Source organism: Myotis myotis, unplaced genomic scaffold, assembly GCF_014108235.1.
Source record: "Myotis myotis isolate mMyoMyo1 unplaced genomic scaffold, mMyoMyo1.p scaffold_m19_p_10, whole genome shotgun sequence".
Taxonomy (NCBI): domain Eukaryota; kingdom Metazoa; phylum Chordata; class Mammalia; order Chiroptera; family Vespertilionidae; genus Myotis; species Myotis myotis.
The window spans coordinates 66,185,490-66,197,471 of NW_023416314.1; positions in this window are offsets into that span (position 1 = coordinate 66,185,490).

Genomic DNA, 11,982 nt, shown 5'->3' on the forward strand with positions numbered 1-11,982 from the left:
AGTCACAGTGCTTGCCACACCCACAGCCCTTTGTTGAGATGCACACCCTCCCCACCACTAGATAAATCAGATGTCATTCTTAGCTCCTGAAGCACATCATCATAATAAAACACTGTGTATTAGTTATTCCCCCATTACATAAGACAGGGCAAGGAAAGGCCATCCCGATTCTGTAATGCAGGTGGTACTGGAATCTAGAAGACGGATTAACCATAAAAGCGACAAGAAACCAAGTATAAGCTGTGACAACACAAATAGTACCTGTGGAAGGTCAGCCTGCAAACACAAAGCATACTTGACAAAAGAAGAAAAAAAGGGGGGAAAGGAAAGGAGGGAAGTTTAAAACATACTTATCTTTTATTTATTATTTTTAATTTTTTTTACCTTTTATTTATTAGAAACAGGCGTGGTGGGAGGGGGTGCAGGGGGAGGGTGTCTATGAGAGCATGAGTTGAGGACCAAAAGCCTGGGAAGAAGCTTTTATCTTTCCCCTTTTTACAACTGAGGAAACTACTGTTCAGAGAGGGTAAGTGGTTTACCCAGAGTCACACAGCTAGTTCGAGAAAAAGTTCAAATCTCAACAGATATGTTGTTCGGTTGCCACCCCTTTCAAAAGTCTGTGGCTAGCAATCTCTATAAATAGCTCCTGAAGTCTGCTGACGGTAAGGATCCTGAGTCAACACCAGAGGCCATCATTTTGCAATGTTGTAGGATTTCATCATCGCCCATTTACACTGAGCAGTGTACCTAAAGAAAGCATATTGCCTTCTCTGTTGCCTAATCTTTTATGTCCATCTTTACGGTGATAAACCGCTGGCCTAGAGGGCCGTCCAAGAACTAGAGGCGTCGGCTCGCGTGTAGGCGCCCTCCCTCCTTCCCTCATTCATGCAGCCTTTAGTCAATGACAAAATCTTCCTCTAAAATCTTGACTCTCTGGTCTCATTTTTCCACACCCTTCTCCTTTCCAGCCCCACTGAAGCTGCTCTGGTTCAGGTCTTCAGTTGGAGAAAACCCCAATGGTCTTCCCACCCACAGCCTTTTTCCCGCCTAACCGATTATACACGTTGCTGATCGCTTTCTCCCCAACACCACCCATATCATAGTACTTAATCCTGCCAATAGCTTCCTATTGTCTGTAGAAAAGACACTCTTCTCCCCCATTTAAGACCCTCCATGAACTCTTTGTAATCTGCCTTTCCAATATTCACATCCCTGCTCCAAAGCTCTCAGCAAATTGTATTGGTCACTATCGCCTTCTACCTTCCATACTTTCCCCCCAAAAATGGCATGTCCAGGGCACAGTGTCTCTTCTCACTTTCTCTCTCTCTGTCTCTCTCTCCCCACCTCCACTCCCCCTGGAGTTCTACTTCCGCAGTGAGGGTTCCCTTCCCAGAAGTCTCTCCCCTGGTGCCTGTAAGATTGTTGCCAATGGCTTTAAGGCCACATGCGTGCTCACATTCAGCAAGAAAAGGGAAGATATATCTCATTGTTTCCTGGGAGATATCATTGTCAATGACTGGCCTGACATTTGTTATACACCCATCCTTGAAGCAATGCTTGTGAACAGGGGATGGGATGGGCTGATGTAGAAATTTCCTAGTTACGAAGTTTGTGTAGAAATGACCCCGACCTTCAACTCCAGGGATGGGTCCTGACTGACCAAGGGTCCTACATGCTTCTGAAGCCTTTCCTTCCCCAGATCCTTGGATCCTTTCTCTTACTCCCTTGGCTAGAGAGCAAGTTCGTTCTCATCTAAAAAATACCTTGTCCAAATTTCTTATATTGCAGTTACCACTGTCTACTTTGCATTATAGCTCTCTGTCCTATCTCTGTCCTGGATTCCAATCATGGTGCATGCCACATCCACAATCCCTTCAGAAATGGCCTGTACTCCACAGTGCCTGGCTAAAAGGCTGTGATCATGTGACCATGTCCACCCTGTCTCCCTGCTGGCCATGCTGATTAGATCTGGGCTGGACACCTGACCCAAAAACAGGCAACCCTAAGCTGGCCAGCAGCTTCTGGGAGTCTGACATGAACAATCCCACCCAGAGACCTCAGGGATTAACCATGAAGGCTATTCGTGAGCTGCATTGAGGAGGAGGCAGAAGCCACAATGCAAGGAAAAGACAGAGTGTAGAGAATAAACACTATTATCCTTGGGAATAAGGACGTGGACACTCAGAGAAGACAACTAACTTGCCCAACAGCTAGTCTAATTCTGATATGGACTCTCCCAACCAGCACTCCATACTTTCAAACTGCCACCCAAGCAACTGCATTACACTGATGCAAACAAATCCTTTTACAAGATAATGGAGGGAAATGTTAATAGGGAATGAACAAGAGGGTCATTGGTGGCTCCTTTACCTGGGACGGTTAATCAGGGCCTCTCTCCCTGCTTTTAGTCTTTTGGTCACTCCTTTCAAGACTGTCCAGAAGCCTTTCCCCCACATCATACCCTGATCAGGGATGTTTTTCATCTACGCTCAGCCAAGAGTGGTCTCATTGACCCTAAACATGATGAGCAGCCCTAGCTGGTTTGGCTCAGTGGACAGAGCAGACTGAAAGGTTCTAGGTTCAATTCCTGTCAAGGGCGCATGCCTGGGGTTGTGGGCTCAATCCCCAGTATGGGGTATGCAGGAGGTAGCCAATCAATGATTCTCTCTCATCATTGATGTTTCTATCTCTCTCTCCCTCTCCCTTCCTCTCTGAAATAAAAATATATAAAAATTAAAAAATAAACATGATGAGCAGAAGGCAAAGCCTTGGAAGAAGGCCACTGTAGAGACCCCTTTGGTGGAGGCTACCCAGCCTACAACACCCCCCCCCTCAGGATGTTCCCCACTCACCCCCAAGAATGGGTCCCAGCAGCACTGTTATTTACATGGATTCATTTTATTCTCACAACAACCATGAGAAGCAAAACTGAGACTAAGTCAACCATGCAAGGCCATGGTTCTCTAAGGTTCTATAGTCATAATTTTAAGTCAGGTCTGACTAGCTCCAAAACTCATGTTCTTTCCATTGTTCATTCCTGCCTCCAAAATGGAAAGACAAATGAGCTATTCTATTTGATTTAGGATACAAGCACTCTAAGGTTTTTGCTTCATTTTCTTTTTTACTGGCATCAGTAGTATTCACAACAGATTGTTCCCTTCAGCCTTTCCTTCAGCAATGACAGTTCTGTAAAACACCAGCAAAACCTTGACCTGCTTAACAAGCTGGTATCATGAGTCTGAGGAGTTTGTGCACATGCTCATGTCCAGTCACGGGGTATTCAGTCAGACGGCTTAGGGTTTTCTTATGAAGAGGACATTACTAATGAGAAATTTTTAAAGGCCTGAGAGAAAATCCTCCATCAATTATGGAACACTTCCAGTACATCTGAGTGGAGCTGGAAATGAGCATGGAATATCCTGATGGGAGCTCTTCTCTGCATGGCCAAAGGTGTATAGGCAGGTTGGTCCAAAAACACTCCCCAAATGTAGCTAAACACCAGAAATTAAATGGCCCATGTCCTAGTTTCAGATCATTCACTGTGGGCTTCTATTGCTTCAGTCATTCAAATGAGACCATATTTATTTAAAAGAAATATTTTATCTATTTCATTTATAAAGTCTATACATTTATTCTGAATGCCAATATGTGGCAGGTACTAAAGATTCAATGGTGAATAATTCCTCCACTAAAGAGCTTTAATCTTTAACTCAAAAGGCATTTATGTAATTCCATAACAGCACTGATAATAGCTTCTTTCTGTTGATGTATTGCAGTTTACTTAATAATAATCACAATAATCCTGGGGTTAGGGGATCAGGCTTTATAATATCCATATTACAAATAAGAAGCCTGAGATGAGAGAAGTTATACGCTTTCCCCAAAGTCCCACAATAACTGACCTGAGATTCAAACCCACTTAATTGTGGGATCCCTTTTATGGAGTTGAAAGTGCTCTTTGGTCATGTTTTAAACTTGATGTACTGGGAGATGCACAGATTTCTGCTTATGGGACTCCAGAGTACCTGTGGGCCAAATCTGCTGCCACCCGTTTGTAAATAAAATTTTATTGGAACACAGCTTCACTCGTTCATTTACATATTAGCTATGGTTGCTTTCATGCCACAATAGGAGAGCTGAGTAGCTGCAATGGAGACTGAAAGCTCACAAAACCTAAAATACAATTTCCAGCCTTTTATAGAATTTTGCTCACCCCAGTCCACAATGTAACTTACCTTGTCTTCCCCTTGATTGCTATCTTTGGTCAGGGTCACAGTCAGTCTGAGGCCACAATCAGGGTTCAATCTGGGCCTATTGAAGATTCCAGTTCCACAAATTCTACCTTTCATAGGGTTTATCTCCTTCTGCTTGACCTCAAATATTGCCACGTCTATCCACATCTTCCAGTATGACTTAGAGAGGGCCCCAGAAGAGCATGTGATTTTACATCCAAAGGAGGAAAGAATGTGCATAAACAAAGACTTGACTTGCCCGAAAACAACCTTCACCAATTTCATCCTATATCCACAGCACATTCCATTTGCTGTTAACATCTGACTGAAGAGGCGGTCACCCAGGAACACACTTGGTCCATAAGTCAAAGTGACTCTCTCGGACCAATTCTGTGCAATGAATTAGGGCTGGAGGAAGTAATATTTGCCTGGGCCTTGCAGCATGAGAAGATTATGAGAGAAGGAGCTGGAAGAAGGCTTTCAATTCAATTTAACAAACACTATTTAATCACCCATCTCTACCAAGAATACTAAACTGTGTCTTTCTTGGAATAGATGCTCAGTGAACATTAGCTTTTGTACTACTGCTGTGGTGCTGGTGCACACAGGACCAGCATTAGCCCGTATAACACTGTTGTTCTATTGGAAAAGGCACTCAGAGGTCAAGTTCAGGGCTCATGACTTGGTGAATCAGGTGAGATTTCAGTCCCACTCAGCCCTACTTATCCCTCATGCTGACCTCCTTCATACACTGAGCAACCTGTATGTGGCAACCATGGGTTCAGGAAACTCAAAGATGAACAAGACATGATCTCTACGAGGAGCTCCCCTGGTCAAGGAAAGAAATAAACAAACACAGATGATGTCATATAAGTGACATAAAGTTAAGTTTAAATACTATGGGGTGGGGGGCAAGCAGAGAGACATTCTGAGATGTGATCAGAGATAGTGGCCAGTTTAGGGAAGACTGACTATGCTTGGACAGAATGGGGCAATAGCTTTATTTCTCTGTGACTGTGGTTCCCAAGCCTAAAGGACTATGAGAATCACCTAATTATTCAGCCCTGAAAAAGAGGAAATCCTGCCACTTGCAACAATACAGATGGACCTTGAGGGCATTATGCTAAGTGAAAAAAGTTAGAGGACAAATACTGTAGGATCATGGGGGAAAAAACAACACCAAACGCATAGAAAAAGAGATCAGATTTGTGGCTACCAGAGATGGGGAGAGGACGAATTGGATGAAGGTGATCAAAAGGCACAAACTTCCAGTGAGAAGAAAATAAGTACTAGGGATGTTATGTACAACATGATGACTATAATTAACACTGCCGTGTGATTTATATAAAAGTTGTTAAGAGTAAATCCTAAGGGTTCTCATCACAAGGGGAAAATATATGTGTATGAGATGATGGGTGTTAACTTATTGTGGGAATCATTTCACAATATATGTAAGTCGAATCGTTATCCTGTACAGTCTAAACTTATACAGTGTTGTTTGTCCATGTGTCTCAATAAAACTGGGAGAAAAAAAGCATAATTTAAAAATTAAAAAAAAATTTTTTAACAGAAAAAAGAAATTACAGGCTCCTGCCCTCCACACAGTCCCCTCTGGGGATGGAGCCTACGAATCTGCATCATAATGAGTTCCCCCAGGTGATTCCAGTGATTTGCTACTTAAGAACCACAGCTGTGAACCAAACCCCCGCCCAGCGTCTACTCACGACCCAGCACCCAGTTTCTTCTGGTGAAATAATAGTGTTCGGAACTTTCTCTCTGCAATAAAAAGGAAATGAAAGTTTTGTGGTCGCTAGAGCTGACTGCCCAGGTGAAATTTCAGTTCTGCTTTGAAAAGACAAAAGGCACCTGAGACCTGAGGTGACCCACATCGAAGGGGTGGTTACACAGGGCCGTGTGAGCACTTCCCATCCACTGAGGTGGCCACTATAAGGACGCAGGGAGAGGGAAGGGGCAGCCTGGCTAGGAGAGTGGCCCATGGGCAGGAGTCCTGATGGCACACCCTCAGAGGAAACCGTTCTCGTGCCTCTGAACCTATGATGTGTCCACACCACCAAAGACCCTTCCTTCCTGACCTCCTTGGTTATCACCTGTGTGTCTGGGGAATTCGGTGCTGGGTACTGAGTTGGGAGATAGAGCATGTTCCTAGGACACCAGCAAGCCAGGCTCACACATCAGCAGATGCACACACACAAATACACACAAGCACACATACAAGCACATGTGCATGCACACAAAACAAGTCAAGTTTGATATATTTTTTAAAAAGCTCTGATTTCATCACAGGAAAAAATAATATTTTCCCTTGTTTGCTTATTATATACTAGAGGCTCAGTGCACAAAATTCGTGCATGGGTAGGGTCCCAGTGGCTGCCAGATGCAGGCCAGGGCCTTCCTTCGTTCCACGACGCCCCCTGGTGGTCAGGACACTTTGCATATTCGGCTTTTATATATATATAGATTGGTTGTTCTAGTTCAAATTACTTGTGGGAGTGGAAGCACACCACAATTTTTTTTGCCTTTTTTAAAATTAATAACCTTTCCTTGTTAGAGCAGTTTTAGGTTCACAGCAAAACTGAGCAGAAAGTTCCTATATATCCCATTCTCACAGGTACACAACCTCTCCACTGTCAACATGCCTGAGTGGTATATTTGTTACAATGAACCTACACTGACACATCATTATCACCCAAAGTCTATAGTTTAGGGCTCATTGTTGGTGGTACACGTTCTACAGGTTTGGACAGATGTATAATGACATGTATCTACTAGTGTAGTATTATACAGAATAGATTCACTACCTTAAAAATCCTCTGTATTGCCCAGCTGGCGGGGCTCAGTGGTTTGAGCGTAGACCTATAAATCAGGAGGTCACGGTTCAATTCCCGGTCAAGTCCTCAGTGGGGGAGTGTGCAGGAGGCAGCCAATCAGTGTTTCTCTCTCATCACTGATGTTTCTGTCTCTCTCCTTTTCCCTTCCTCTCTGAAATCAATAAAAATATATTTAAAAACAAAAACAGATCTTCTAACTTTGAGGCTGTTGAGTCTTAACTTTAGAAAAGGAAAAGTCTTGAGTGATTTCTCGCTCCGCCTCCTCCTCTCAAGGACCTTCTCTCCTGTTTGGGTTGGCCTGGAAGTGGGGAGCTTTGGGAAGCTGCGGCCCACCCTCTGAATCAATGCTGTGGAAGAGGCTGGAGCACCTATAGGGCCAGTGCAAATCAGGTTTATTCTGACTTCCCAAATGTTCGGCCAGAATTAGCAGACAACTGTCACAGCCCGATTTCCAAAGCAGTTCTTCCCTTTTATTTCTGACTGTGTAGGCAGTGTCTACAGATTCCTCACGGGTCCTCAGGGGCTTCAAGAGGCCTGTAAACCTACCGATACCGTATTCCGTTTCGTCGGTGTGAGAAAACGGGAATTTTTCTGAGGAGAGGGTGTATCTTTGTCCTTAAATTATCAAAGAGTTCTCCGATGCAAACAAGGTTAAAAATAATAATATAAAGCTTTGTTCAAAAAAAAAAGAGTTTGTTTTTACATTTTCTATCCCTGGCCCAGGGAGAGAGCCAGATACAAGTAAGGAATGCAGTAGTTCATATCAGGAAATAATAATCTCACTAATACTTCGGTAATTACTTTTTTCCTCTGGGCTGATTGAGACATAGATTTGGCTTTGGTGAAACCAAAGAAAAGAAACCCCAACGATTTGTGTTGAGACCAAGAGGATGCATCTGTTTCCTGAATCAACCAGATCAAATGAGCGCTGCTGAAACGCTGCCTGCGCCGAGACGCTCCTCTTTCCAGACAAGGACGGAGCCGTTACACTCAGGGGGAGAGCAGGGCCAAAAGGAGTGAGGCCAGGCAAAGCAAGAATTATAATCGCCACGTTGGAGTAATGCCCGTGGATTTCTTGATATGGTACCTTCTCCAAACTAAAGTTCACTCCTAACAGGTATTCTTTCTAAAGTGCCTGAAAGTAACTCTACTCTCTGAAATCTTCATACAGTGGAGGCTTTGGCTCAGCCTGTCTGATTTATTTCAGCGAAAGCTGCCCTGTACCCTGCTGTCCACTGCGTCTTCCCCAGTCTTCCCCACACCTGCTGTGGTCCACTCAGGCTTAATGCTTTGCCATGCGCTTCGTTGCCTCTGCACCTTTGCATTTGCTTTTCCCTCTGTGTTTTCTGTTCCCTCTTCTTGAAACAACCTTAACTCCTTCGTCCCCCTGGCTATCTCCTCCTCAACCTGAGGGGCCTCTCTTCTTGGGAGCTTTCTTCAGCCCCTTAAGAAGAATTGTCTGTCCTTGACAGCTGTAGGCTACGCTATCCTGTGCATACCCTCATCCTAGCAGCCAGCGCAGCCTTCCACACTGAGCTCCTTGAGGACAGGATCCATGTCTTTCACCTGCGACCTCTGTGTTTCTGACACTTAAATAGGCTCTTACCGAATATGCGTGGAATGAAGGAGTGGTTCATTTCCCACTAGCGCCTAAGTAACGGACATTAAGTAATAGACCCTTGTGCAAATATCCTGCTGTTGAAAGTGGTAGCAATAGTCTCTCTCACTATTTTTTTTTTCCTCTTGGAACTTTGGGATTTTAGAAATACTGACCTCTCAATATCAAAAAGCTCAATTTAACATCCCCATGCATATTAGGGGAGCTTTAAGAGAAAGAGAAAAGCTAAATAGTCTGATTCATTGTAAAAAAAAAAAAAAACAAAAAAAACCCAATTATGTAACATTAAAACAAAAGAAACCATTTGGATTTTAGTCTTAAAGATATATTTCTGAGGACATTACGGGGATGTTCAGGGTAAATGGCCATCACTAACCAGGCGTTGGAATCTGCTGCATGTGACATATACATTCCTCTAACATCTGGTTGTCCAAGGGGCTGAGTCGGGGCTGCCTCTATAGTAATAATATTCAAACTCTAACTTTGAGAAATGCAGTTACAAAACAGAGAGTCAAGCATGTCAAACTCAAAGGCTAACACAAGCCAAATAGACAAGGTAGGTTTAAGTTTATGTGGCCACAAAAAACCAAAAGCTTTCATTTTCATAGAAACATAGGTTTATTTCGATAGAGACATGCTGAAAGGGCTGAAATAAATGAGTAATCATTAACATAAAATAATACAAAATTTTAATAAAAATTAATATTATTCTTGAACATTAACTTACCAGGCACTGAATAACTGACAAATTAATAAGCGTAACGCAAATAAACCTATTTTTCTTGTTCTCCGAAAGCGAAATATTTCCTGTTGCACACACCGAACAAGTGAGTACAAGACTAATGGCATGGCAATCGGCTGCTAAAATATTCGCTGCTAGAACTCATGGAGTGAAATGGTGCGCCCGCACGTAAGGCCCGCAAGAGAAATGAATGCAACACGGTTATAGTAATCAGTCATTAGCGAATGTTGTAGTTCATTATTAATAATTATGTATAACAGGATATTGTAAAAATTAAGTTACAAAATTTTTATTAAAATATTTCTCACATACCGTCATATTGGCTGGGCCGCAAATTTGACATGCTTGTTCTAGTGCAGTGATGGCGAACCTTTTGAGCTCGGCGTGTCAGCATTTTGAAAAACCCTAACTTAACTCTGGTGCTGTGTCACATATAGAAATTTTTTGGTATTTGCAACCATAGTAAAACAAAGATTTATATTTTTGATATTTATTTTATATATTTAAACTCCATTTAACAAAGAAAAATCAACCAAAAAAATGAGTTCGCGTGTCACCTCTGACACGCGTGTCATAGGTTCGCCATCACTGGTCTAGGAAAGCTTTTAACTTTCTTCTTCTAAGAAAGGTAATGTGTGGAGAGGAAAAAAAAAACCAGACCAGAGGTCAGTGCCTTCAGTAATTACATCTGATCGGGAAGACCTGAGCTTGGTCTCTGATTGCTTAATGCGCTTAAGGAAAATGAAATTAATCAAATCACATACAAAACGAAATACCAGAAATGGGATTTAAAGTAAATCCAAATTCTTAAGGAATGGATTTTAAGAATCTGCTTTTTTTTCCTGAAAGCCAGTAGCTGTACAAAATGATCAGCTGAGGCTAGAATTCTGTGATTCTTTTTTCATGTTGGAACAGTAGATCATAAGTTTTTAAATTTAAAAAGAGACTTTGAAGATCAGTTACTCTAAGTTCTCACTCCTCCCCACCCTACTTTGGCACATAGGTCTCTGTCATTACCTTCTTGGAGAGCACAAAAGAGGCTTCCTCAGAAGGATTTGGTCCTCTGAATATTTGCCCCAAAGGTCATCTGGTCCAAATGTCTTCATTTCATCTCACAAGGAAGACGGTGTCTAAATATAGCCTTCCCAGTGCTTTATGATGTACAAAGCGTGCTCTCATCACTGTCTCTAATTCAATAGAGAGTGATTCAATGGCTCTCCAAGGTCATGCAGCTTGTTAATGGTAGGACCCGGACCAGAACTCCTGGTGTCATGCTCTTTCTCCCTCACCGTGACAGTTCCACACTGAAAATTATTCTTAAATTCTATTTGTACAATTCTGAGCAGGAGATGATATGGAGGCAAGGTAACCATTGTGGGGTTTCACAATGAAATTAACGATCTGTCCTGAGGTGGGCACACGGCACACAGCCCTGAAACAAGGAAATGTTAAAGAGGAGAACTGGTAACACCAACCCCGGTTGTCTTGCCTTATTTCAAAGCACTTCACAGCATTATAGGGAGGATGTGTTGTTAGCAAAGCTTCTCAGACTTCAACAGGTGTAAAAGCAGATTCTAATTCACAAGGTGTTGGGTGAGAGGCCTGAGATGATGCATTTCTAACATTCTTGCAGGGTTCACCATGCTGCTGGTCCGTGGAGCACACTGTGAGTAGTTAACGTCATCTAAGAAGCAGGAGAGTTTGATCCAAGTCTCAGCTGTGCATTCACGAGCCACGTAAACTTGAGTGAGTCTCACTCTGAGTCTGTTTCCTCACCTGAAAAATGGGGGTTATAATGTACCAAGTGCTTTGATTCTGTCATCTGCCATCTATTTTGGGGGGACTCTATCCTAAGTATGTGTGTATGTGGAAGTGTGGGGAAAATTTGACCATCAAAGATGTTCATCACAATACTTTTTGTAATAGTGAACAAGAAGAAGAAAATTACATAGCCCAAATTAGGGGAAAACAAGAAGAAACCTAAATAGCTTTAGTAAACTAGGAGTTGTCTATTGAGTTGACAATTAAGCAGCAAGAATCATGCCTAGCAAGAAGATATAAGAATATGAGGAAATAGTCATGCAAAGTTTTTAAGCCAAAATACAAAATTGTATATAACCTCTGCACTAAATATGTAAAATCCCCACCTTGGCTGACTCACAGGGACACTGAGAATAAAATGAGATGGCAGCCCAGGTGGCATGGCTCAGTGATTGAGCATCGATCAACGTATGAACCAGAAAATCACGGTTCGATTCCAGGTCGGGGCACATGCTCATGTTTCGGGCTCGATCCCCAGTAGGGGACGTGCAGGAGGCAGCAAATCAATGGTTATCTCTCATCACTGATGTTTCTCTCTCTCTCTCCCTCTCCCTTCTTCTCTGAAAATCAATAAAAATGTATATTTTTTTAAAAAATGAGAGAGCAATTGATAACTCAATATAGAACTAGGAGGTATTATTATAATTATTTTCTAGTGGCATTGAGAAAATCCAGGCGAGGTCTCATTCCCTGCTTTGGCAGCCTGCCTTAACTCTGCAA